The sequence below is a fragment of the Spermophilus citellus genome (genome assembly GCF_964194105.1).
Source record: "Spermophilus citellus genome assembly, chromosome: 3".
Classification (NCBI taxonomy): domain Eukaryota; kingdom Metazoa; phylum Chordata; class Mammalia; order Rodentia; family Sciuridae; genus Spermophilus; species Spermophilus citellus.
The window spans coordinates 111,121,449-111,143,934 of NC_138184.1; the positions used below are offsets into that span (position 1 = coordinate 111,121,449).

General features: G+C 35.8%; 1 protein-coding gene and 1 pseudogene across 4 annotated transcripts in view; one reads left to right on the forward strand and one right to left on the reverse strand.

Moving 5' to 3' along the window:
* The window catches only part of HORMAD2 (HORMA domain containing 2), a gene marked incomplete at both ends in the record, with an annotated part of 82,788 nt that overhangs the window by 4,436 nt on the left and 55,866 nt on the right, over window positions 1-22,486 (reverse strand). The gene's annotated exons all lie outside the window — the stretch shown is intronic.
* LOC308645243 (archaemetzincin-2-like) lies at window positions 16,300-19,623 on the forward strand (annotated as a pseudogene). The gene is made up of 2 exons: window positions 16,300-16,363; window positions 18,640-19,623. The product of its transcript is annotated as an archaemetzincin-2-like (transcript).

A 22,486-nucleotide genomic window follows, 5' to 3' on the forward strand; every position in this document is an offset into this window, starting at 1 on the left:
ACTTCCACCCAATTAAGTTAGATCCCCCAACCATACTCTTTGTAGAAGTCTAGGAGAGCAGGAACAGTGGTCTTGGTCACATTTATCATCAACCTCTAAGAAGTGAGCACATAGTAAGGGCTGAATAAAATTTTTTGATGAATAAGTGAATGAATGAATTATCAAAAAGCACTCCACCTGCAGTGTAGAATTAATTATTCTGGAGGCATTAAGTGCATTTAGGGTGATGGGTCTGCTATGGTGGTAGTCAGGTGATAATTGTGTGGCAGTAGAGATGCAGAAAAGTTGACATTGAGAGAAACATTTAAAAGGAAGAGTCAGAAGGATGACCAATTGGATATGATAATAAGGAAGAGATAGGTGTGTCAACTATAACTCCCCAGTTTCTAATTAGGCTAGTGCACGGATGGGAGTGCTGTTCTTAGGAAGGTAACAATGGGAATTTTGAGTCTGCTATATTCAAAAACTCCCCCAGGGAAACACAAATAGGTGGCTGTTTGTGGAAGTGTGAAGCTCAGGAGAGAGGTCTGCATTGGAGATGTAAATCTAAAAGTCACCTGCATATGTAGGATAATTAAGGCCATGCGTCTTGAAGAGCTTGCTTGTTGAGTGGGAGAAGGGAGAAGGGGAAGGTGCCAGGACACAGCCTTAAGGAACTCCAATATTTAAAGATTAAATGAAAGATGAGTCAACAAAGGAGATGAAGGAAAAGAGAGGTCAAAGACTGTTGTGTCAAGAAAGCCAGGAGAAAAGCGTTTTGAGAAGACCGAATAGAGAAAATAAAAGGTGGTGGTCAGTAGCATTGAGTGTTGCTGAGAGGTCAAGGAAGACGAGGACTGACGTACGACACTTGATTTAGCCACATGGAGGCTATTGGGTACTTTGGATTGGTGGGAATATAAGTTGCTCAGAAGTCAATTTAAGAGTGCATAAAAGATCAAAGAAATTGAGACAAGTACACAATGTTTTATAAAAGTCAAAAGGGAATAAATAACCAACTTAATCTGGGGAATTAGAGAGGGCTTCTTAAAAAAGGGACATTGATCCGGGTCTTGAAGAATGAGTAGCAGTTCACTGCACTGGAGGTTGTGGTGGAGGAGGGTGATTCCAGGAAGAAGGTTCAGCTTGTTTAAAGCCCCTGAACCATGAAAAGACATGGAAAGTATATGGAACAGTGAGAACATCCCTTTATTAGATTGGCTCCCAGGGTTAGGTATTATGTCATCTAAAACACTACAGATAATAATGCAAAATCTCCTGGAATTTTTACTCAATATGATGTTAGTGTAATTTATCAAACGATCTCTAAATGGCAGACTGTTGGAAGCAGTTTCCTCACATTTGGAAAACAGACACAGGTATGTTTTCATACAGAAAGAGCAGTTCAGGCCACAGAGATTGTTTTGTATTTGGAGGTAGACCTGTTTGGGAGAGGAAGAGAGAGGTAGCCTCAGGCAACCAGGAAATACTGTGAGTACTTTATGTACCTGGGATAAGAGTGTAATGAATTTTGTTTACTTCAAAATTATTTTTCAGGTCAAATCTGGCAAAATGTATTCTCTTTAGAAAATAAGTCCTCACCAGTATAAATTTATAAATAAGGCCCCAATCCAAAATCTCTGGATTTGGCAGTTCTCAAATCAAGAAATTCTTTGGTTCACAGAGTCTGTGCCCCTTGCCCCTATAAGGAAGTTATAGCACTGATGTTAGTTTTGATTTCTCTCCCATTTATCATTTGGCACAATGAAATATCAATAGCAATTATAAAATAAATAACATTAATATAAATGCAGCTTATGTTAATATTCATGATCAAAGAGCAGAAAGAATGCAAATGCTTTAAAAGAATACTTATCTCCAACTCCAGTAGAACTTTAAGCTCTCTGATATGTTGGGAAGTGTCCCATGTTTTACTGGGACTTGTGAAGGGTTTGCCAATTTGCTTAATTTCCTTTTCTTCTGTAGTTTACACTAGGGTACTGAACCATCACTATCCCTAAATATGAGATAAATATATATTCTTTGTAGGGTTGTGTGAATATCCAAAAGTAATTGTATCAATACTCCCTCCTTATTATCTAGGGCATAGTATGACTTCAAATGTTTTATAATTAATTAATTAATTTAACAAATGTTTTCTGAGCACCTTCTCTGTTCCTGACATTGTGCTAAACACTAAATATATACAAAGCTGGTCTCAAAGAGAGCTTCATAGGGTGAATCAAACACATTACAGATGAAATGATAAAGTCAGATATAAGGCACACCAGAGGTTCCAAAAAGATCATATCAGTTCTTCCTGGGGAGATTTGGAAAGGCTGCAAAGGGGATGTGAAGTTTGAATTAAGTAGTACAAGAGGAGCAGAAATTGACCAGGCAAATGGTGTTGGAGAGTGGGATGCAGATAAAACATTCTAGACAGAAGGACTACAGCTATAAGGATATAAAGAAGAATACCTCTGGAACCAACAGCAATGGGATGAGGATATCATTTTCTAAAATTTGGATTTTGTCCTGTAATAGAATACCACTGAAGTATTCCAAGAACAGATCTATTTTAGAAGGATTCCCATGGCAGCAGTGTGAAGGGTGACAGGAGAGAACAGAAATGAGACGAAATGAGGCTACTACAATCTGAGCAAGAACAAAAACAGTGCAAAGGATAGAGGGATAGTGCCAATAGGATAGTAGGACAAGGCAAGAGAAGATGAACCTAAACCCTGCTGAAGCCAGGGAGCAGAAAGATGGTCAATATAGATAATAAATAATCAGGTCCAATCAGGAAGGTGGGGGCTGGTTGAAAAGGAAATCAAATGCTGTCCTTTCTCCCCTCCTCTTTCCAAAGCCCCCCCCCCCCACTCCTGCTCCAGCCTGTTGCTAAGGTAACCTGCCTCAGGAATTATTCCTCTCTGCAGGGAGTTATAAGAGTTGCTAATTGATACCTACTGGCTTGTACCTTACTTCCTGGATCACTCCAGATTTGGCCCTTTTCCCCTAGTCCATTTGCTTTTTGGTGCATTCCCCGCGCCCCCCCCCCCCCTCCCCTGCCAACTGGTCCCATACACAGGATGGGAAGAAGAGGGCAGGAGAACAGAGAGAATTTAAAATTTATTAGAGGGGCAGGATATTCCTACTTCTTTGGATACCAGCTATGGCCCCTTTCTTCCTCCCAGGAAAAGTCTGTGTTACTATTTTTTAAATAAAACTTGCTTTCTATGCTTGTCTCAGCACTTTTTGGAGGTTCCCACTTCAACACCTGGGGAAACAGAACCTATCACTGGTAACTAGCAGTATCACTATCATGACTTGACCGTTAACTGGAATGGGCACAGGGATGAGAAGGAAAGAAGGGAATAAAAAATGACAAATATTACTGGAGTTTCTGATAATGCCATTGACCAATATTGAAATAGAAGAAGCTGAGGACATGGGGTGTGGGAATATGGTAGGAAGGGTGAATGGAGAAATAATTGACTGTGTTTTCAAGATTCTGAATTGGAGAGAAAAGATTCAAAATAAAGATGTCCATAAAGGTGTTGATTACATGACCTGGAGCCAAAGATGGAAGAAGTTGCAACAAGAACACATATGAAAAGAATTATTCACTTTGGATAAAAAAAAAAAAGAATATTTCTTCTTCTGAGATCTAAAAGAGCTAAAGTGAACATATAGATTCTTCTGAACTTATGATGGGTTACATCCAAATTGACAAAGCCACTATAAGTTGAAAATATTCTAAGTAAAAAATGCATTTAATACACCTACCCTACTGAACATCATAGTTTAGTAAACACAGTACTGGAGGGTGTCTGTTGTTTATCCCTGTGATTGTTTTGTCAACTGGGAGCTGTAGCTCTCTGCCACTGCTCACCATCATGAGAGAGTATCTTATATTGCTATCTCATGAAAAGATCAAAATTAAAAATTTGAAGTACAATTGATGTGTATATAATTTTAAAGTAAAAAATTATGAGTTGAGGACATCATAAGTTGAGTTCCACAAGACAAACCTTTAAATATGAGGACAGAGGTGTTCATGCTTGATGGCCTTAATTATCTTTATGAGTTTAGATTATTCTCTTAGAAAGGGAAAGAATTGGTGTTAGGTAGCTCTTATGAACTTCAGTGACGAATATGAGATACAGAATAGTCATATGGATAATGGGAAAGGGAGCTGAAAATAGACTTGCAAAAATAATGTTAACATTACTTAGGATCCAGCTAGCTTTAAGATATATCACCTTCAAATTAAAATACTTGTGGTTGACATATTTACATTTTTGTTGTTCTTTTCATAAACATTTGAAAGTTTATAACAGTCTGCACACTTAAATGTCATATATATCATGTCATATATTCCTCACGGATGTGGAAATTGAAGCTCAGAGAAATAAAGTGATTTATCTATTTCACAAATTTAGTAAGTGGAAGTCATGAACCCAGTTCTGATTTCACTCAGTGCTCCTTATAAATTGCTTCTTCTGAAGAGAAGAGCTAAGGTAGAAAATTGTAGGTGAGGGCTGGGGTTGTGGCTCAGTGGCAGAGCACTTGCCTAGCATGTGTGAGGCACTGGGTTTGATCTAGGCAGCACATTAAAAATAAATAAATAAAATAAAGGTATTACAATCATCTACAACTAAAAAAAATTTAAAAAACCCAAATAAAACAAAGTAGAAAAGAGTATAACCATTTAAAAGAAAATTGTAGTAGGTGAGGTCATCAGAACTTCTTGCAAGGCTTCTATGGGGGATTGACACTTTCTTGGGCTTCGCCTACTGGGACCTCAAACTAAATGCAGCCAAAGCTGAATTCATTGCTTTTCCTTTGTAACCAATTTTTCCTGTGACTTTCAATTTCTATTAATCATCATTTCTCAGTCATCAAAGATGGCCTACACAGTGTTCTTGTAATGAGTAAATGGAATAGCACAGAGAGAGTGCCTAGTACAACACTTGTGTGCAAGTCATTCAGTAACTGACAGTTGTTATCATTCCTATTACCCCAAGAATCCCCTATCCCAGCCAAACTGGATCCTTGTGGTAGGTTGAAAACTGGGTCCCAAAAGATGTCCATGTCCTAATCTTTGGAATGTGTGAATATTACCTTGTGTGGGAAGTGGAGAGGGCGTCTTTGCAGATGTGATTTAGGGTGTTGATATGGAGAGATTATTCTTATTTATCTAGGTGGGTCCTAAATGTAATCACATGTAATCCTACAAAAAGGAGGCAGGGAGATATTTGAACACAGATTGTAGAAGAAAATGTGACAACACAGGAATAGACTGGAGTAATATGGCCACAAGCTAAGGAATGCCAACAACTACTAAAAGCTGGAAGAGGCAAAGTTCCTCAGTTGCCTTAGCCACATTTCAGGTATTCAATACCCACATGTGATGAGTGTTATCTATCAGACATCACAGACATAGAACCTTTCATTATCACAGAAAGTTCTATTGGACAGAGCTGCTCCACATAGGCAATCTGGGTATAACATAAACAAATAGAAAAAGTACTAGGAACCATGGTGGTAATAGGAATATAGGGATTAGGAATAATGTTTCCTCAAAATACAAACTTACTATTATAAAAATGTCAACTTTCTCAAGACCAATTTATCAAAATAACACAATCTTGGCCAAAATTCCAATAATATATCTGTTGGAACTTGTTAAGCTGATTCTAATAGTCATGTGCAAAAGAAAATGTGTGGGTAAACATTAAAGACACTGAAAAACAAGAATAATGAAGGGGAGTCAGGTGCCCTTCCAGATATCAAAACATACTATAAAGTTAGAGTGACTACAATAAGAATAGGTGGGTGTGGTGGCCCATGCCTGTAATCCCAGCTATTCAGGAGGCTGAGGCAGGAGGATCACAATTTTGAGGCCAGCAATGATAACTTAACAAGACTCTGTTTCAAAATAAAATAAAAAATAAAAGAGTTGGGGATATTGCTTATTGATAGAGCACCATGAGTTCAATCCACAGAACTTCAAACAAAACAATAACCAACCTATAAAATTTTTAGAATAAAACACAGGGGAAAGTTTTATAACATTGGTTTTGGTAAGGATTTCTTGGAAAAACACAGGCAATAAAAGAAAAAACAGGTAAATTGGACTCGATCAAAATTAAAATTCTGTGGTTCAAAGGACACAAAATGGAATGGGAGAAAATACTTGTAAAATCACATATCTGACAGAGGATTAATACCCAAAATATATATAAAAAAACCCCTACAACTTAACAATGACAAAACAACCTGCTTTTAAAATGGGCAAATAATTTGAAGAGACATTTCTCTAAAGAAGATATACAGTTGGCCAATAAACACATAAAAACATGTTCAACATCACTAATCATTAGAGAAATGCAAACCAAAACCACAATGACATATCACTTTACACCTATCAGGATGGCTATTATTTAAAAAAAAGAAAAGAACAAGTGTTAGATGATGTGGAGAAATTGGGACACTTGTGCATTGCTGCGGGTATGTAAAATATATAGCAGCCATGGAAAACAGCAGGGTAGTTACACAAAAATAATAAAACTACCTTATGATCTAGTAATTCCACTTTGGGATATATTTCCAAAAGGACTAAAAGCAAAACCATGTAAAGACATTTGTACACCCAGGTTCACAGTATTATTTACAGTAGCCAAAAGGTGGAAGCAGCCCAGATGTCCATCATTAGATGAGCTGAAAAATGGATAAACAAAATATGGTTTATACATACAACAGAATATTATTTAGGCTTAAGAAGGATGGGGCTGGGGTTGTGGCTCAGTGGTAGAGGGCTTGCCTAGCAGGTGGAAGTGCTGGGTTTGATCCTCCGTACCACATAAAAATAAATAAATTAAATAAAGGTATAAAACAAAGTTTTTAAAAAAAGGAATACAATTTTGATACATGCTTCAACATGGATGAATTTAAGGAAGACTAAATGAAGTAAGGCAGTTACAAAAGGACAAATATTCTTCGATTTTCCTTGTACGCGGCATCTAGAGTAGTCAAATTCTTTTTTTTTTTTTTTGTACCAGGGATTAAACTCAGGGTACTTGACCACTGAGCAACACTCCCAGCCTTATTTTGTATTTTTTATTTAGAGACAAGGTCTCACTGTGTGCTTAGCACCTTGCTTTTACTGAAGCTGGCTTTGAACTCACTATCTTCCTGCCTTAGCCTCCTGAACCACTGGGATTACAGGTATGAGCCCCCATGCCTGGCTTAGAGTAGTCAAATTCCTATAGACAAACATAAAAAGATAGTTGCCAGGAGAAGAGGGGAGAGAGAGATGAGGAGTTATTGTTTAATGGTTATGGAGTTTTAGTTTGGAAGGATACAAAGTTCTAGAGATGGATGATGGTGATGGTTGCATGACAATGTGAATATACTTAATGCCATGAAATGATACAATTAAAAATGGCCAAAATAGTAAATTCTATATTATGTATATTTATGATAGTAAAAAATAAAAGCAGCACATGATTATTTTAAAAAGACGAGACCACAAGGGAAAATATATTTCCTATATTTGAATAGGACAGTTTAGAGATAATTTCAAAAGAATGTATCTTCTGATTATTAGAAATCAATTTATACACACATATACACACACACACATATAATAGTGTTATCCAATAGAAAAAGAATGTAATACATAGACACAATTATAAAGCAAATATATAATTTTAGAGTTTGGCCATATTTTAAAAAGTGAAAAACAGATAAAATTAAATTTTAATTATATATGTATATATATAAGTACATATATATAAATATATAATTATAAACTTAAATATATATATAATTATATAATTATAAACTTAAATATATAATTATATATGTATATATATTTAAGTATATAATTATATGCACATAGTATATATATATATATTTAGAGAGAGAGAGAGAGAGAGAGAGAGAGAGAGAAAGTGTGTGTGCATGTATGTTTGTGTATATCTATGAGGTACTGGTGATAAAACCCAGAGCCTTGCACAGATTAAACACTTATTCTACCACTGAGCTATACCTCCATCCCAATAATATTTTTATTTAATCAAAAAGATTATCATTCCAATGTGATCAATATAAAATTTATTGAGATATTTTGAATTACTACTTTTTTTTCAGTATTGGGGATAGAATTCAGGCACTTTATCCCTGAGCTACATCCCCAGTCCCTCTTTTTCTTCTCTTCATTTTGAGACAGAGGCTAATCTAAATTGCCCAGGCTGCCCTTAAACTTTCCATCTTCCTGCCTCAGCCTCCTGAGTGGTTGTGATTATAGGCATGCACCATCATACCTGGCCTACATTCTTTTTTGGTAGTACATGTACACATTCCAGTATATTTTTTTATACTTATAACGCATCTTAATTCAAATTAGTCACATTTGAAGCGCACAATAGCCATATGTGGCTAGTGGTTGCCATATCACACACCTCACATTTTCTGTGTGTGCCTACACACACACATGCACATTTTAAATGTGAAATAAAAGGTACAGAATATCCTCACTAGTAATTTTTGAACCACTAAGATAATGTATTTGTGTGTAGCTTGCACTATTAAAGTTTAAATATGACATTCTAGGGCTCAATGGTAAAGTATGTGCTTAGCATGAACAAGGCCCTGTGTTCAACCTCAATATTCAAAACAAAAAATAAAATATGACATCTTATATTAATTTATAAGTTCTGTTAAATTTATTACTTTTATTACTTGATGTTTATAATCAATATGCTTATTACTTTCATCTCTTATTTTACTTATTTCAATATGGTAAAAACGTTATTATAAAACTCTTTTTATTTTCAAGTTGAAAAGATAATAAAATGATATTTTTTAAAAACCTTAAGCTAGGTGGGTGATGTAGCTCAGTGGTAGAGCACTTGCCTGGTATACATGAGGGCCCTGGATCCCCAACACCATAAAACAAACAAATGAACCAACAGAAAACCCCTTAAAATTCTTAAAATTAATTTGACTTATTTTTTAGAAAATATTCTAAAATATTATATGCTTTTTAAAAATTAAATTATTTATTCTAATTAAATATTATATGATTTTAAATTGAAAAATGTAAGTTCCATACTTTTAAGTGCCTGAGTAATTAATTTTGAATTCCATGGTAGCTAAAGATGGACACATAAAGCACAGCAACATCCTCAAGAACATACTTAAGTAGTTATAAAAATGAAAAATTTGTTTTGTGGCATGAATGGAAGAAATCCACAAGCAATGACATGATGGTGCTATTATATGTACTAAAATCAGAAGTTTTGCTGATTCTTCAAAAAAGAGAGGTACAGATTATAGATACAGAATTGGAAATGTGATATGCTGCTTGTCACAGACTTGCTATGTAGGTCATTTGCTTGTATCTGAGGTTCTACAAAGTGCTTTAACAGGTGTGGAAAGGAACACATAAAACTGTAAGTACAGAAATGACTACAGAGCTAGATCTTATACAATACCAAAGACCACTTTGTCTGCAATGATCTCTATTAGTGAGATATCCAAACCTTGGGTCATAGAGCTGCCTATTCTTGCTGGCAGGAAGAAGAGAGAGAAGATGACCTTTGGGAACTCTGGCATCCCCTGAAATGTTTTTCCACACAAGGAGGAGGCAGAATGCAAGACATGCTCACTAAGAATTTGGGTTTTCATTTTATGTTGGCATAAGCTCACCTGAAGAGAAGAAAAAGAAAACTTCTAAGAAGTAGCTGGATATTCAGAGTGTGGATATATTTTATATAAGAGATAGATACCTAAACTGAATTTTCATGTCATTTATGAAACAATGAAACAATGAAATTAAGTTCCTAACACAAAATAATCATATCTTTCATCCTGATACACTTTTATTTTTTTTAGTACATTTGAACCCTTTCCTATAAATAACAGAATTTTCTGTCATCATTTCAGTTCAAGTCTAGTTATTTAATTGCCTGCTTCCATTTTTGTTTTATTTACCTATTTCAATAGCTAATGCATTCACCTAGTATACAGTTCAAAAGGTAATGTAAGAGTATATAGCAAGAGTCTCCCTGCCATCCCAGAGTAACCCAATTCCCCTCCTAGAAGACAACTACAACTGCTAGTTTCTTGTATATCTGAAAAATGGAAGAGTAAAGAAGGAGGGTCAGGAAAGCAGAAGATTCAAGTTTCCATCAAGTGCCATAGTGCTGATGGGAGCAGGGCAGGGTGCAAGCAAGATGACAAGAGTTGACAGTACAATGTTTCAAGATGGCAAGAGACACAGGCATATAAGCCACAAACTCTAACCAGGATCCAATACAGAAAAGAGGAAGTAAGGGCAATTAGTGTGCTGTAGGAATATAGAAAGAAAAGAATGGAGGGAGGGACTTCATAAATTAGCCCAGGGCTGATTAAGCATGTCCGATGAGACTCCTGTTAGAACATACATGTTTTTCCCCTGACTCATGAAAACCTGTGAGAAAGCCAGACTAGTGTGCTGAACCTCAGTCAGTAAGGAAGTCGTTTGGAACCAATATGGAGATGAAAAAACTAAAAACCTTGCATGCATATAAATAGCAAGAATAATAATTAAAGCCCCACTGCAGCCCATAATTGGTCTTAAGCTGTGAATCAGAGAAAAAACATGGACATTTCAAAAGCTTTATTATTCAGTTAAAGTCAGGGCTGCAAGACACTGTTAAACTCCAGGGGCACCAGTTACATTTTTGTCTGTTTTAGGTATCTAGAATTTTGCAGTGTACCATCAGCATAGCTATACAGGGAGACACTGATTGGACAAACATCAGTTTTTTTGGGGGGGCAGGGGTACTGGGGATTGAACTCAGAGGCACTTGACCACTGAGCCACATTTTGTATTTTATTTAGAGACAGGGTCTCACTGAGTTGCTTAGTGCCTCACTTTTGCTGAGGCTGGCTTTGAACTTGCGATCCTCCTGCCTCAGCCTCCCAAGCTTCTAGGATTACAGGCGTGTGCCACTGTGCCTGGCTAAACATTAGTTTTTTTTTTTTAAACATTTATTTATTTGATTATATGCGGTACTGAGAATCGAACCCAGTGCCTCACACATGCTAGACAAGTGCTCTCCCACTGGGCCATAACCCCAGCCCTAAATATTAGTTTTTGACTAGCACTTTCTAAATTTCCCCATCACTAAATTTTTTATTTGGGACACCAGATATTCCTTTTGGTTAATATTTCCTATGACAAGAAAAAACAAATGCTTGAAATGTTATGTATATGTTTTTTTAAAAACTTAAATTGTTGAGTATACACTGCAGTATAACTATGCTACAGAATATAGCTAGATTATATACCTAAAGTATGACATACTATACATATTTTCCAGCCTATAAAGATTTTCCATGATGTAGTAGGGCTGCTCAGTTTCAAATTAAACACTATTTAGAAATGTAGGCCCATTTCAAATCTAGCTGGGCTAGAGACCAGAGCGGAACAGTATTGTTGCAGGGTATATGACACATTTTACTCTAAGGTTTTTAGAATTTAGTGATTAATAATTGAAAGTTTCTGCTTTGTTTCAGAAGAAGAGTTTTTCTGATTCTGCCCAGTATCTCTCATCTCACTATCAGTATCTAATTCAGCAAAGTATAGGCATCTACCAACTTAGAAAAACAACACAAATAGTTCATATCAACTTATTTAAAAATGGAATGTAAAACTGATCTTTATGAGTTTTAAAGTTTTGTCACTATAGTTCATAATTCTTGATTCTAATAATCCTGATTAGGTAGTGTCTAACCAACTAAAATAAAGAAATATTTGTCATCTTTAGCTATGAATACGTTTTGTTCTCTTCTCTGTGCCTTGTGTTAACTGCAAAGTCTTTTGTGTTAACAGTCTTTTGAGGTGTTTTTGTTTTGTTTTTGACTTGAGCTAATTCCTGATAATTTTTATAATTTACTCATATTTTCCACTTTTGTGGAAATAGTTACCCCAGGGGTTTCCACTTAGGGAATTAAGAGTTAATTGAGAGGGTTCTTTTTTGGGTGGGATATAGTAGATGAGGCCATATTTTATTAGTGCCTCTCTTTTTCTTGTGTTAGTCTAGGGAGTGTTTCCATACACATAAGACTTAAATCTAACAGGTTCTCATAAAATATTACATATGTAAAATAGGATTATGTGTTTGAAAATGTTTGGCACAAAATTTGGTACTTGTTAGTCATTCAATACAAATTGCTTATATCTAGCTGAACATTACCTGATTTTAGTGAACATGGGATTGCTATAAAATGAAATGTACCCTGAGTTGTCATGGAAACTTAAAAAAACTAATTTATTTTGGGATATAAGAAATGTAAGGAATCTCTGAGTGGTAAATAAAATAGCATATCCAATAACAAAGTCTTTCACTTCAAATTTCAGCTACAAACTTCTATTTTGCCATAAATGCAACAGTGAAAGGTAAACTACATACGCTTGAACATGCGATCTTGTAATGAAGAAAATTGTAATAGAAGCTAGAGACACTGAAGATTGAAATGCATACAAACTGAGACATCTTCTCAAATCCCACCCAAGAAGCTATGAATAAACGTGCAGAAGTATTTGTCTGGATTTTTTCATGGTATAATGCATTAAACTAAGAACTAGGGGGCTGGGTTCCATCACTGACTTGCAAGTTTCCATCACAGCAAAAAAAAAAAAAAAAAAAAAAAAAAAAAAAAAAAAAGGGAAGGGGATCATATTAGCCCTGTACCAAACAGGGATGCTTTGAGGATTAATGACATAATGTCTGTAAAGAAGCTGGAGTTCCTTGGAAAAAAGACACTACATAAATATAAAGTTATAATATTTAGGCTTAGTCCACAATGTGAGACCTGGTTTCTTTGGCTCATGAGGTCATTAACAGTTTTGTAAAATGTGCTCAAACACCCACAGAGGAGCTTTGTTAGCTTCCTCCTAAGTGAACTGTACAGCTAATCTGACACACCTGGTTGGAGAAGCCACAGAGACTGTTTTTCCTCTTCATGGTCTCCAAGAGGATACAGATGGGGAGGGATGACTCCCTAAAGGAGCAAGACACAACCAAGAGAGTACTTTTATAGCATTTAGGACTCCTGGGAATTCACTGGGAGTTTGGGTATGTTTTTGGCTTAGAATTAAAAAATCATTCCATGTCATATCTTGATTTAGAAGAAAGGCTAAATTTGTAATTTAGAAAGGAAAATATGGAGTAAAAGTAAGAATGAGAAAGCTACTTATTGAAAGGGTTAGTTTATATCTTGAAACGCTTGGAGGCAAACTCAGGTACAGTATTTTTGTCCTGGGAAAGCTGTAGTTTCCAGGAGTTTAGACTCTTTGATGGAAATATCTTTATTCCTTATTAGCACTTCTCTGTGAAAAGGTCATCAAGGACCATCTGGCAGAGGTTTCAATTCAAATGTTTCAAGGAGCAATCAATTCAATGTAAACACTGCCTTGAAAAATCCTGTGGTATAACTGAATGACAGTAATGTTATTGTGACTAAATATTTGCATTTCTCAGTTTTAAAAGATAAATTTTTATTCAAAAGCATCATGCATCAGAAACCATCTTCTTCAAAATGTGCAAGATACTGTCATGTATAACTAAAAAGAACAAAAAAATTTTAAAAATGCAAGATTCATGAATATATTAATCATTACTATTCAATACTGATTCTGAGATTATGTTCATAATACCAAGACATTTGAACAAAAGATAAAAAATGTGAAGAAAATTTTCTCTTTCTTTCTTTGGTTTCTACATTGATTTGTTTGTTTTAACAGAAATCCTTGTCCATCAATTGCCATGGTATTCCATACTGATTGATACTCTACTTTTTTAAGAGAAAGAGAACAGAAATACAATAGCCTTCTTAACATATTGTTATATCAACACTAACTAGAAAGCACATTCTAAATAAAATGTTGAACACAGTTCTTATTCTTCCCACCTCTTGATGACCAGCTCATTCCTAAAGCCAATGTTAGGTGTGACAGCCAGTTAGGCATCTGCATAGATAGATAGCAAAGTGTGAGAAGGATGAGAAACATACACATGGAAAATAGGGTTGAGGTGAGGAGGCAGAGCCTGAATGAAATAAAGAAGGCATCACATATGTGAGTGATCCACAATTGGGTGTCAGAGCCTGGGAAGGATGAAGAGGGCATCTACATGAGGAGAAGAAAGGCCCAGGGCAGAATGTCAAAGCTCAAGCAGGGTGAGGAGGCAATCTGTTTGGGGAGTCAGAGTCCCAGAAGGATGAGATGGCAATCTATATGTGGGACATATGTGGTGAGAATGGGAGTTTGTTTATATTTCAGGGAGCTGATCAAATAAATAAGTTAAGGATGACAGGAGACAGGTTTCTTACTAATGAAGAAATTACAAATATGGAAGTTGAGAAAACTAGAATGACCTTTATAGTACTGGATTGGAATTGTCAGTATAGGTGTAACCTCTTGGACCTCCACACAGACACACAAATATAGGCGTATGTGTGTGTATGTGTGCATGTACACACAGCTATAGATATTCCCTTGTTTTGTTCACCGAGAAAGCCCACATCTTGGCTACTGAAAGGAAAGGTTACAAACCAGGGGTCTTTTTTAAAAAAATATTTTTAGAATTTGGTCTTTTTAGATATCCTGACAGTAGAGTGTATTTTGACATACTGTACCTACATGGAGTGTAACTTATTCTAATTAGGATCCCATTCTTGGGGTTGTAAATAATATGGAATTTCACTGGTCATGCAATCATATATGCACATTCACTCTACTATCTTTTCCATTCCCATCTCCCATCCTTCCCTTCATTCCTTTATCTACTCCAATGAACTTCTATTTTCCCCCGACCCCCTATTGTGCATTAGCATCCACATATCAGAGAGAACATTCTGCCTTTGGTTTTTTGGGATTGGCTTATTTCCACTTAGCATGATCATCTCCAATTGTATCCATTTACTGGAAAATGCCATAATTTCATTCTTCTTTATGGCTGAATAATATTCCATTGTGTATATGTACCACATTTTCTTTATCCTTTTATAAATGAAGGACACCTAGGTTGGTTCTACAGCTTAACTATTATGAATTGAGCTGCTATGAACATTGATATGGCCACAACACTATACTATGCTGAATTTTAGTTCTTTGGGTATAAACCAAGGAGTGGGATAACTGGGTCAATTGATGGTTCCATTCCAAGTTTTCTAAGGAATATTCATACTGTTTTCCATAGTGATTGCACCAATTTGTAGTCCCACCTGCAATGTATGAGTGTACCTTTTTCCCCACAGCTTCACCAACATTTATTGTTACTTGTATTTTTAATAATTACTATCCTGACTGGAGGGAGATGGAATGTCAGTTTTTAATTTGCATTTCTCTAATTGCTAGCAATGTTGAAAATTTTTTCATATATTTGTTTATCATTAATATTTTTTTCTGTGAAGTGCCTGTTCATCTCCTTTATGCATTTACTGATAGGTTTTTTTTTTTTTGGTGTAATGTTTTCTTTGTATATCCTGGAAATTAATGGTCTAAATGAAGGACAGGGGGCAAATATTTTCTTCCATTCTGTAGGCTCTTAAGAGAAATGGCTGATTCCAGAGCTGGAATAGGGAAAGTATAAGAAGACTCTGCATGCCAGAATGTAAGGAAATGTGTAAAGAATTAGGCGGATCATATTAAAGAATGGAAGCCTTCTTGAGAGGGCTCCTACTGGCAAAATATTAGAGAATGTGATCATCAAAATAAATAATGATGGTAATAGATATAATAAGGACTCATGAAGAGTTCATACTGATATAAATTAATAAATGGAAATATTTGATGAGGATCAGGATCATTTATATAGTTTCAAATTATTTCCCTATAAACTATTAATTGCAAAGGGGAAGAAAAGAGTAACTTTACAGTAAAGCCTGATAGACATCTTAACCAATAAACAAATAAACACTATCATTAATGGGACAAATAAAAATCATATGCCACTTGAAGGAAGTAATGATTACTCAGCACCATTTCTATGGTGAATACTCTGAAATCTAATCCCAAGGAAAATTCAAGCAAACACAACCCAAAGAAAACTGTACAAAATGAGCCCATTCTATTAAAACATGTCAAGGTCATGAAAATCAGGGAAGGAATGACGACGACCTGTTTCAAGCTATAGGAGGCTGAAGAAATTTAACATCTAAAATACTTGGTTCTGACCTGAATACTTTTGCTATAACAGACATTTTGGAGACAACTGGTTGGAGATCAGGTATGGCCTTAAAGACCATAGAAAAAGAAGGAGCATGAACATATTCACATCTTTAAAAGATGACTCTGGATGCTTTGTGTCAAATAACACTATGCAAGGTCAGTAAGACCACTGAAAGGTACTGTTTGCTTGAATTAACAGTGAGATAATATGGTCACATTTGAATTATATTTGAAGGGAATGTTCGATGGACTTGCTTTGAACTGGATGTGGGTTATGAGGAAGAACCAATGATGGTTCCTAGGTGTTTTGGTTAGAGCAACTGGATAAATGATGGCATCACTAACTGAGATGGGTAAGACCAAGGAAGTGAGTAATGATAGAAAAATAAAAAGAACTGTGGATTGGATAGTGCAGTGGATGAAAGCCTGGGTAAAGTGGGCTAAAGAGAGTAGAAAACAGGGAAGTGGAAACAAGAAGCATAGTCAATTCTCTTGCAAGATGTGTATAATTTAGGTCTATGATAAGACAGGCATTATGGACAAAATAAATTGCATTTTTTAAGCTATGGGGGCAGAAAAGAACTTGACTTGTTCTTGTGACACTGCAAAAGCCAACTTAACTGAAGGAAAGGGAATGTATTGAGTAATAATGAGAAATAAGGCAAGTAAGGTGGAGCCAGATTATGAGCAGCCCGAAAGCCAAACAGAGGTGTTTAGACTTGATATAGTAGGAAATAGGAGTAATGAAATATTTTTGATTAGATAAGTTATATTTAAAACAGATTAGATGGCAGTGGTATGCAGGGTTGAGGAGGCTGTGGGAGAGCCTGAAGTGATAGCATCAGATCAAATGAAACAGGATGAAAGTCTGTCAGTAAGAAAACACTGGAAAGGAAAGGCTTGGGGGAATTCTGATACCTGACTAAATAAGGAGAATGATTTCAAGATTCTGAACTTAAGACATTGAGATAAAGGTGACACTGAGAAACAGGAAAACTGGATAGGGAAACTTATTCTGGGTGTGGAAGGGGAAGAACAGTGGTGAACAAAATGATGTGCACACTTGGCATGATAGTGAGACATCAAAGAGGATATATGCCCAACAGAAGGCATAGATATGAAACATTTGTGCATGGGTAGGTTCAAGATAAGACATTTGGACATTGGCAGTATATGTATGTGATATATGAAGCCCTAAAATGAATGGGTGTTCCAAAAGAAAGTGTGTAGAACTGAAAGACTATGTGGTTAAACATCTTGGAGATGCTGTAAGAAGACCACAATTTGAGGTTGGAGGAAGAATAAAAGTGAAAGAGAGAAATAGATGATGGTCAAACAGATGGAAAGAAAATGAGAAGAGTATAAATATCACAGAAACGAGGGAATATTTTTAAAAGAGTATAGTCAACATCATAAATTAGATCTAGAAGCCAGGTGCAGTGGCACATATCTATAATCTCAGCTACTATGGAGGCAGAGGTGGGAAGATCCTATATTTGAAAACAGCCTGGGCAATTTAGTGAGAACCTATATCAAAATAAAATAAGCACTGAGGATGTAGCTCAGTGAGCATTTGCCTAATAGATGTGAGCCTCTGGGTTCAACCCCAGTACCACACACACACACAAAATTTCTAAATAAAAAACTGGAATAGACCAAGAATCAATCAGGAGCAAAGACTATGAGCTCTTGTGACCTCTCCATTCTGGGAATTGAACCCAGAGGCACTCTACCACTAAGCAACATACTCAGTCCTTTTTATTTTTATATTTTGAGGCAGGGTCTCACTAAATTGCTGAGGCTGGCTTTGAATTTGCAGTCTTTAGTCCTTTCTCAGTCTCTCAAGTTGCTGGGATTACCAATGTGTGCTGCAATATGCAGCTAGGAGATCTTTTTGATAGAAATCATTATTTATTTTGAAGACAGTAGTTACGAAGTTGAAGGTGAAGAAAGAAGCTAGCTCTGCAAGTTAAAGAACAGGTGGGAGCAGTACAGTAAAGAGAAAGCATCTTGTGAGAAACTGGGAAAGAATGAAAAAGGACAATAATTAGAAGTAATAATTAGGAACACTTGAAGGTTTCTATCTAATGCTTAGACCAATTTCATCTCTCCAAGAATTTCAAAATCTAACTTTTGAACAAAGTCAGCATTGTGACACAAAGCATCCAAAAACAAGTGGAGGGGCACTGGGGTATCTGTGGGAGGCGGGTGGGCAGCGGCAAGACCCGTGGGGGTGAAGGCACCCTCCTGAGCACCTTTCAGTGTACCTGTCCTTTATAAAGAAAGCCTCATGGGAGCCTTCCTTTATAAAGAAAGCCTCATGGTGTAACATCTGTTTGCCCCACTCAAAGGAAGGATGAAAGCTCTACATAGGAACATAATGTGAATGGATGAGACCTGCCATCATGCAAGTATTACATCATTCTGAACAGCTTTCGTCCCTAATAACCCAGTCCTTGTGTCACAGTATGAGAAATTAGATGCTAGAGAACAGCAATTAATAAATGAAGCCCTCCAGCCAACCAGATCTCTGTGGCACGATCTATTACTTTGCATTCATACTTTGCATTCACAATCAGATTGGATCACTTCCTATCCTGAGGCTCCCCAAGACTTTGAACAGCTAATCCCTGCAGAAATATACCCTCTCCAGAGAAGCACAATGTTTATATGTTGTCCATTAGATCTCTAGGAAACACCAGAGTTATCAGTGAAGAATATATTAAATGGCTCAAGGGTTACTATGAAGCATTTTTCTATGGCTTGTCTGTAATACTCCTAGAACAGGTTTCTGTTTCTGCAACACGGTGTTCTTTTAAATGCTTACATGGGCAATTTACAAATTAATGCAGGACATATCCTGAAGTTCTTAAAAAAGAAGAAATCTGAAGATGCCTTCAGTTTGTGGGAATAACAATGACTGATCTTTATAAAAGAGAATCCTGGAATTTTGCTTTGGACAGGCTTCTTTGACAGATAGTGTGGGCATATTCAGCTTTGCTAGATATGGCAGTGAATTCTATAGCTCACACTATGAAGGCACAGTGAAGAAGCTCCAGAAAAAATCTTCCAGTGACTATTTCATTTTTGATAACTACTTTATTCCTGAAATCACTAGTGTTTTGCTGCTGTGATCCATGAGATTGAACACATATTTGGACTGTGACAATGCCAGTGGCTCACATGCAAGGCTCCAATCACTTGGAAGAAGCTGTCATCTTCTAAACCTTTGCCCTTTCTGTCTACACAAGTTGCAGTGTGCCATTGGCTTCAATATTGCAGAAAGATACAAAACACTGGTAAGGTGGATTGAATATGTATCTGCTGATACACCAAGAGCAACTCTGAAACATAGTTGTGAAAATAATGTGTATTTACCGAAACTTGTGGAAACTTTTAAGGAATGGAAAGAGTGAATAATTAAATGCCTTTCTGTTCTCAAAAAATAAGTATCTTCAGATAGGAATAATTAAAATAAATATTTGTGCATTATGAAAAAAAGTGGAGGAATTTAATCTTTCTGTGTGTCCTTATAAACGAATACAAAAGTATCTAGGTGATTTTCATATTATCTTTTACCAGTCCTTTTTTCCCCCTAAATTAAGCCTAGGCCTAGAATGTTCTGGTAAACTAAAAAAATTCTGTATAAGTGAGAATTTTTAAAAAAATGCAATTTTTTTGATAATGTAATTTATTACATTCAGTGGCACAGCTGAGATGTTTATTTCCAACTGTCTCTTCTAGAGACCATTTGCACTTAGAGTCTTTAAATATATTTGCAGTATTTTTACATATTACAGAATATTTTTCATGCTAAAATTCTCAAGCAATCTTTACCAATTCTTAGAAATCCCGCCTGATACAAGTAGTATTAATTTCATTCGTCAGACCAAAATGCTTAAGGAAAAAATGCATTATTTGTCTTATAAACTATCTCTTAAAATATTTGTTTTTAGAAATAAATTTGCTAACTTTGGATAAAGACAGTAAATTGATAGCAAAAATATGGCACATTTATTTAGTTTCTTCCCCAAAACTCACTAGAATGATAGTGAAGAGATTTCTTTAAGAGGCAGACATCCAAATAGACAGAAAGAATGAGAGGATAACAGCAATGAAATTTTGAAAGCTAGAAAGCAGATGGAAGAGACATACCTAAGGTAACAGACCTAAGAAACCTAAACCAGCAGTGCAAAAAACCAAGGACCAACCAAATAAATGTCCATCAGTGTAAGGAATTCCCAGCAGCATGATCCTTAGAAGATGGGATGAGCAAGATGGGCAGAGAGGCTAAAATAAGAAAATTCAGATGAAAAACATTTATGAAGCTTCTGCAGTCCTCAGACCCCCTACCCAATTTTGTAGAAGTAAATAGTTGCCCCTCTTTTATAACTTGGAGGCTTATTCTCTAGAGAACATGATATAAAGTGTTTGAACAGTAGAATACAAAGAATAGTTAAGTCAGAGTGTTATGGTACTAGAACTAGGGAGTTAAGTGAAAGCATGCATTCTGAACATTCTTAATGCAGAGACCCTTGGCATCTATCTCTGTTTGACTCCCTAAACACTGATGGCCAGCCAAGTTTCTGAGTAAACTGACCAAGAAGAAACACTTAAAAAGACAGATATTGGGAATTCCCCCAAAGATCTGGATAAGTCATTCTGTAGTGAAATCCATAATAAGCATGCCTCATCCTTAAGCACAGACATTTACAGTCTCCCCCCATTAAATGTGAGCAGACTCTCAAGCACTAGCAACCCTCTGAGAACCTTTAAGGAAAGCACGGAAGAGGGGAGAGGGAAAGGAGGAAACAGAGTAAACACTGGAAATAAACACAGACATACAGAGATTTAAAAAATCTATATAGAGATAATTAATATCCTTAAGAGACAATTTTGTAACCATACACAAGAACAGAATACCATAAAAAGTGATATTCAGAGAACAACAATAACAAAATGCTCTTGGGAATGAAAATGCAATAGCCCCAATGAAAATTAAAAGAGAAAGACCAAATTGAGCAGTTCTTCCTAAGACAGGACTAAAGCAAAAAACACAGAAAATTTGAAAAGATTTTTTAAAAATAGAGTACCCGTATAATAGGTCCAATACCTAAAAATTAGGAGACCTTGAAATACATGACAGAGAAATTTGATGGGATACAATTTTCATCAAGAAAATAATTGAAGAAAATTTCCCATAACTGAAGAAGTACCTGAGTTACCAGATTGAAAGGGAGCACTGAATACTTAGCAGAAATAATGGATGAAAACATATCTACATCAAGGCACATGTTATGAAATTTCAGAACTCTGAGGAAAAAGATTCCAGACAAGAAAAATCAGAAAACACACAGAATTATAATGGCTTGGAAATTATCAAAAACAATACTGGAAGCTAGAAAAAAGAGGATAATGCCTCAAAAACTGTAATAAAATATAGTTGATTTTTAAAATTTCTAGCCTAATTAGCAGTCAAGTATAAGAGTAAAATAATGGTATTTTTAGGGCATGTAAGATCTCAAAAACTTACCTCCCATTCAATCCTCACTAAGGAAATTACCAGAGAAGGTGCTCCACTGAAATGAGAGAATAAACCAAGAACAGGAAACAAGATATCTAACACTGGAGGGGGCAAAGAATTCCCTGGAAGTTGATGAAGGGAGATTCTAGGATGACAGTCCAGCACCATCCAGACTTGATCAAAGGTGAAAAGATTCCAGAGAGATTTCTCAGTAAGGATGAAATTGCTGTCTCTGAATATCTAAGGAAGATTTAGACTAACTTTGTTTTTAAAATTTTCTGTGATGATAGAAATGTTTTACATCTGTACTGTCCAGTACAGTAGAACCTAGTGGAGCACTTTAACATGGAACTGATGACCAAGGGAACTTATTCTTTTAATTAAAATTAATTTAAGTTTTATTAACCACATGTGGTTAGTTGCTATCATTTTGAACAGTGCAGATTTAGATAATCAGTAGGTTTGGAATTGAATTAGGAAGAAGTAAAGAGAAAACTAAACAAATGAAAATCAGCGTTAATTGGAGGGAAGACAAAAACTTGTTCAAGAAAGAAAAAAGCAATCATGGCTTACTATATGACTCAGTTCAGTATAAATTATATAGTTAGGGCTGGGGGTGTAGCTCAGCAAGCTAGAGGTCTTGCGTTCAATCACCAGCTCCCTTCAAAAGAGAATTATATAGTTATACAAATATAAGTACCAGTTATAGATATAACCAAAATTTTATTATATATGGCGAGATTATTAGGTGTTAT